Here is a 6,914-nt window from a genome sequence, read left to right as displayed (position 1 = left end):
TAAAGGCATTAAAAAGGAGAAGAAGTCTCCTGGCCCTTTGTTTATTTCAATGGGATAAATGATAAATGGGATAAATCTGTTTCTGCAGCTAATACAACAGATCTTTCTTCCTTTCTGGCCCTCACTTTGACCCAGACTTAAATCAAGATGCTCTTTGGTGAATATTGGTTTGCTACATCAACAAGCACAATAAATGCAAAAAATCCGGAATATATTGGGTGACACCCAGAATGTATGTTTTAATGACTTTATGAATGATGTTCCCAGTTAATCAGTGTTCTGAATTGTCAATAAACTGCCGAGACCTGAGACGGCACTGCTAAATTTAACTTCAGAAAAATAAAAAATTCACTATAGCTTTTCTGCAGAGAACTTGCCTGTATTTCTTTCCAGGTTGAAAATTATTTTATTGCAATTTTATCATGAACCTAAAATGTGCCTGCAAGCTGAATGGCTCCAGTTATCACAATTAATACAAGTAATCACATATCTCCATTCTACAGAAGGAAGGAAAAGAGAGAGAGACAGATTAGGATGAAAACTTCAGCTCTCTGTGCCTGCCAATGCGTCCCGTTGAGGCTCTCCATCAGCTCTCCTTGGTGCTCAGGGTCGCCCAGAACATGGAGCTCAGCACAGGGACAGAGCCTGGGGCCAGGGGAATACCCGGGTCCCTGCCCTGCCTGGGGGACCCTGACTCATCCTCACTGCCTCTGCTCCTTGTTCTTCTTGCTCTTTTCCTTGTTCTTCTCCTTGAAATATATGTTAGAAACAATTCATGCTATTAAAGAATGTGTGTTATAAAGGTTGTGAAATCCCAACGTGTCTGTGACCACCCACGGCCTGAGAGCAGATGTCTATTCAGATTCCAAGGATTCCCGGACACAGCTAAGATAACGATCAACACTTTAGTGTAAGAATAGACGCTTCCAGCACGATGGTCACTGGTATCTGAGTAGTTGGAAACCGCCTCAGAGCGATCATCATTGTCCTGCAGATAACATCAATCAAGATAGCCAGGGATGCCAGGATCATACATGTGAATACATGGTTTTCCCAGAGCCCATTAACGCTGACTATCCACCTGGAGATGGTCTTTGTCCAGCTCTGCACACTGAAAGAAACAGCAATGAATGTGAAGCGTTACAAAAGAAATTGGGACTCCTTTGCCTCGGGCACAAGAAACTGTATAAAACCTCATTGCTAGAAGTGACTCTTGTGAGCTGGGGAGGGTCCGATGCGATAGAGGTTGGATCCAGGTTCAACCAACGCCGATCCTGGGCTCGATGCTGTCTCTTTGGCTGTGGTAGTTTTGAGGACTGTATTTCGGTCGCTGAAAAAGATAAATAAATCTTTTTGCATTTTTGATAATTTGGCTCACGGTCAATCATTTATAACATCCTTGTTCTTCTTCCTCCTCCTCCTCCTCCTCCTCTTCTTCCTCCTCATCCTCCTTCATTTGCTCTTGCTTTTTCTTGCGCTTTCTTATGCTTTTCATCTTATGTTTTTTCTTACGCTTTTTCTTATTCCTTTAAATATTTTTACTGTTATTTTGATATTCTTTATTCTTATGCCTATTCTTCTTATTCTATTTCTATTCTTACTCTGTATTCTTATTCTTACTCCTTATTCTTACTCCTTTTTCATATTCATATTCCTGACAATGGCTGTGCCCGGCCAGCAGTGGGAGCGATGCCTTTGAAGGTGCCTCGGCAGCTGGACGAGGGGCTGGGACGCGGCGCCGAGCCCCCGGCACAAGCGCCCTCCCACGGGTGCCCTCTGGCCTCGGGGAGCCGCCCCGGGGGTGCCGGGCAGCAGCCGGGGCCAGCTGGACCCCAGGGCCACGCGCAGGCTGGGGCGGCCCGTGCGGCTCCCTCAGGGCGAGGGCAGGCTGCGGGCCGGCCGCCATCTGCAGGCACGGTGCCGCTGGCAGCGGGCGCTAACGCTGGGGCCGTGCCACCAGGCAGGGGCAGCGGAACAGCCCCTGCAGCGCCCGCAGTGCCTGCTCCGCCCGCCTGATGAGCCAGCGGCGTTTCCAGCCGGGCACCCTCCGTGTGTGTCCAACAGGGGGTCGGGCTGGCACAGGGCTGCGCCTGGCACGCGGCTGCTCTTTGCAACATGGCCCCGGTGACTTGCACTTCACCCGAGCCTTCTGTGGGACATCTTGGGCTAACGCCGCCAGTCTTTGCCGCTTGGCCTCTTCATCCTTTTCATGCAAGCTCAGGACACTGATTTTGTCCCAGTCATTGTCCTCCTGCAGCCGGGCCTTGAGTGTGGGCTTCAGGAGGTTTCTGGATTCCTGGCTGTGCAGGGACAGCTTTTGGTCGCCATCGTCTTCCCAGCTGGACTGCTCTGAGGGTCTTCTCTGACCTTGACCCTCAGACACTTCCTGCCTCTTGGATTCTGTCTGGGACGGCTCTTGCTTGCTGCTAGTGTCCCGCTCAGAGAGTCTCTGATGGCTTGTACCTTCTCCTGGGGACAGCGGCCGCTCAAGATATTCTTCCCAGTCAGAAATCTCCTGGTTGTTCTCGATGTCTCCCAGGGACAACGCTGGCTCCTTGGATTCCTCCCAGTCGGAGACTAATGGGGAGGGCTCCACCTCTGGTAGGGAAGGCTCTTGGTCTCTGTCCCCTCTGCCCCCCCCTGAGGGCAGCTGTGGCTCAGCACCGCCTTCCCCTGGAGTCTCCTGCTGGTCTTCGTTCTCTTCCCCTTCACTGAGCTGTGGGCTGTCCTCAATGTCCAACGAGACAAAGAGACGGTACCCAAACAGGCCCCCCCTCCTCCCTGTCCTTGGCCCCCCTGAGCTGCCCTCTGCCTCCTCCTGCCCCCCACTCGAGGTCTGGGCTCTCTCAGGGTCGGGAGAGGGGCTGGGGGTCTGGAAGTTGGGCTGTGCCTCATCCTTGTCCATGGCTGCCGTGCTGTGGCACAGACAGGGCTGGGACACGGTGACACGGCCGCTCTGCTGGCACCGGCCAGCCCAGGGCCTGCAGTGTCCCTTATATACCCTCAGCTGGGGGGACTCTGCCGTGTCACAAAGGGCTTTGGGCACCACAGTGTCCCTCAGTGTCACCCACAGCTGTGACACAAGGTGTCTGTGTCACAAAGGGCTTTGGGCACCACAGTGTCACCCAGAGCTGTGACACAAGGTGTCTGTGTCACAAAGGCCACCCCTGCACCCCTTGAGCAGGCCAAGGCTCTGGGAGTGGCTGGAGCAGGCCCTGGTTGAGAGGCGCTGATAGAAATGGTCAGTGAGGGCCGTGCCCGAGGGAAGGGGCAAAGGAGACCTTGTGTCAATTGAAATGCTGGGGGTTAGATTGGAATGGGCATGGCAGAGACAAGGGGGGAGAAGGAGAGAAACAAAGAAAAGAGAGAAAGGTGAGGATGTTTAGTTGTGACAGTGTTCACAGGGGTCCCAGGATGAGGGAAGAGATGAGGCTCTCACTCCATGTTTCAGAAGGCTGATTTATTATTTTATTGTATATATTATGTTAAAACTATGCTAAAAGAATAGAAGTAAGGATTTAATCAGAAGGCTAGCTAGGAATAGAAAAAGAAAGAATGAATAACAAAGGCTTGTGGCTCAGGTTTCTGTCCGAGCCAGCTGACTGTGATTGGCCATTAATTAGAAACAATCAACATGAGACCAATCCCAGATGCACCTGCTGCATTCCACAGCAGCAGATAACCATTGTTTGCATTTTGTTCCTGAGGCCTCCCAGCTCCTCAGGAGGAAAAATCCTAAGGAAAGGATTTTTCAGAAAACATGTCTGTGACATTTAGTCACTACTGACTCTGGGGCAGATTAGTCCTTACTAGGAGTGAAGAACATTCAATTTCATTGTGCAGCTAATTTTAGGACACGCCCCCATAATATCCAACAAACACTGTAGAGATAATATACTATTTGGAAGTATAGTATCTATTTCCATATCTATATCTTCTTGATACAGCCTAGCAGTGCTATTTCTGTAAAACATTTTGAAATCTTCATTGATTTCATTTTCAGTGGTATTGTTATGGAAAAAGTGTAAACCCGTAATTTTTTTCTGAGTTTTGTGTATGGATCACTCAAATATATCTGTCTATTTTACCAGTAATTGTGAAGTCCTTAACATGGAATATATTTCCAGTTTTGGGAGCTGCCCTCAGGGATAAGGTGAAACCAAATACTGAAACTTCGGAAGGAACAAATGAAAGGTTCAGACTCCTGAAAAACAAATTTTCAGGTATGGTGGAGGCGAGACGTAAAGAATTTCACATGTGTCAGGAGGAGGAGACAGAGATCTGTTGTGTTTCCTGTTCCTGGTTAGACAGGGAGCAGGAAGTGTGAGTTGGAGAAGGAAAGTTTAATACAGATATTAAAAAAAAAAACATTAATAACTTCATCAGACTGATTAGGGACTGTTGTTGATGTTTCAGTTTCAAAGGTCTTTAATTACACATTATGCTGAGCAATAACTGAGGGGAAGTGGGTGTTCCGCACAACGTCCCTAAGGTGTGTTCTACCTCTTTGTCTGTCTTGCTCTTGGGTTTTGCTGCATTATTTTCTTCTGGTTTTTCACCTTTCGTGACAGTCTAAAGTCTCCCTGGCCCTTCGTCAAACTGCATGTTGCTCCACAGGGTAAATGTGAATTTAGTTAAGGTTGCTTTGAAATAGTTAAACTTGGTTTATGTTTTTAGCTGAGCTGTGTTCCAGACCTCTTATCACCTCATTTTAATTTTTTTTTTTTTTTTGTTAGGAAGGAATTCAGACTAATTAGGTCAAGTCCTTCAGGTCTGTTGCCAATGAGCCTTTCAGCTTTGTAAGCTGAAGAGCTCTGTACTTCTGATTTTTCTCATTAAAAGTTTGTTGATTTTTTTCTGGAAGAACCAATTCAGATGCCCTGAGAGACAAATGTGGGGTTGCAAAACAGCCCTGGCTAGATCTCTAATGCTTCAAGCATGCTTAATTTCCATTTCTGGGTGATTTAGTCTTGCATCAGATTCTTCAAAGAATCCTACTTGGTTTTCAGCTTGGACATAGAGATTATATTTCATCTTTATACCATTACTAGCCACCCTTTATGTAAAAATAAGGAAAGCATTACCGATATGTGAGCAAGGTTTCAAGGAAATGGAATTTTAAAGAAAAGTATAATGTAGAACTTTTGATCTTTGAATATATTTTTAGATATTTATACATAAAAGCAAATAATTTATTAAAATAAACCCTGGCAGGCAAAGCTTATTTCTAATAGTAGTACTCCAAAGCTGGAACTTTAGAAAAGGGGAATGAGCATAAAAATTGTCCCTGTCAATACTTTTCTAAGTTTCCTTTTAGATGTTCCATGATCAGCTTGGTGCTGCTACATGTATTTTAACAATAACAGCAAACCTTTACTCTCAGAATGGTGTTTTTATTTCTTGGCTTCCCAGTGTGGTTCAAAAAATAAAGATCCTTATAAACTTAAAGATTTGCTGGTTGTATTTTGTCAAGCTGAAAGGAATTTAACAGCCCATTCCAGGAAATAAATGGTTGTGTCAAGGATTCCCGGGCCACTTGGAAATAAGAAACTTATCCCATATTTGTCATCAACATCCCTTCAAATTCCTGACTCTTGTTTCTCCAAAATGATGTGAGAGTACAGGGAGAAGACAAAGTGAATTATGTTCAGGTGATCACTGTGTTAATATCCACACACAGAATATTACATTTTGTTTCCATTGTGTTGGATCTTACCTAAAGCTCCGAAGTAGTTGCAGTAAATAATCTATTTTCCTTTTATCTCTCAAGTACTAAAAATTTATTTGGAAATGTGATGTACAAATCTTTATAAACCTAATCTGTGGCTGACATTATCTGGCACTAAAAATAATCATAACAAAAATGTTTATTTTCACGGAACAGATTGCCCAATCTGGATTGTTACTTACAAAGAGCATCGTAAGAAACTTCCAGAAATGTGAAACAGCTTTCTAATTTAGACAGAATTCTTTACAACCTCCAAGAAGAATGTCACTTGCTGTATTGACTTTTAAAAATGCTTATTCTCTAAAATTAACCTCCTCTAAACCAACATTGGTGGCAAATAGAATGAAATTTACTCAAATCCTTAAGCTTGGATTCAGAAAGAAATAAATTAAGAGTAAATAACATGGGCTAATAGTACTATTAACAGAGAAATGACATTACTGTCACCATTTCCTTAAGAATTAAAATATCCTGTGAAGTAGTATCCCCTAGAGGTAGCTGGAAAACTCCCATATTTAAAACTTGCTATAATAAAATTTCAGTTTTGCTCCAGGGTTCAAATTTCCCATTAGAAAAGCTTAAATAATTTGCTGAAGGAGAATTGAGCATATTTTTATCAGTGTTTATTATTCTTGCAAGACCCTACGGTATTTAGTAAAGATGCAGTTTAAGGATATATTTACCTTCTGCTGATTTCTGTTGAAGTTTTGTTTGACTTACAAAGCACACTTTAAAATCTTCAATTAACTGGCAAAAATTATTAGAGAAAATGGAGTGGGTTTCATTGCAAAGTTGAGACTTATTAAAAGAAGGAGGGGTGAAATTTGCAAATAATTTCCATAAGGCTTGACATCCACACAGAGAAGGAAAACTAAAGCAGCAGCAAACCTGACTTAGTTCATCAAGTCACATTTCTGGAACATGGAATTTTGGAGCATTTCTGAACCCCTTCTGTTGACACTACAGTATCAAAACAATGGCCATGGAATTAGGATCTTTCCTGGGCAGAAAATTCATTTTTGTGAGCTCCCTTCTCCCTTTCTCTCTCATTGCTCTGCACCCAGGCTGGGTTATTTCTTCAGCTTCTCTCCGTGGTTTAGGATTCTATTGCCATGAATTGTCCAGAAGAATTTATTCCTTAGAAAGAAGAGCCCCTGCTGACACAAGGGAGGCGAATTTAAAGGAA

Source organism: Melozone crissalis, unplaced genomic scaffold, assembly GCF_028551555.1.
Source record: "Melozone crissalis strain CALT ecotype California unplaced genomic scaffold, PUWL_Pcris_2 ptg000005l_1, whole genome shotgun sequence".
In the NCBI taxonomy this organism is placed as follows: Eukaryota; Metazoa; Chordata; class Aves; order Passeriformes; family Passerellidae; genus Melozone; species Melozone crissalis.
Note: the sequence above shows the minus strand (reverse complement) of the source record.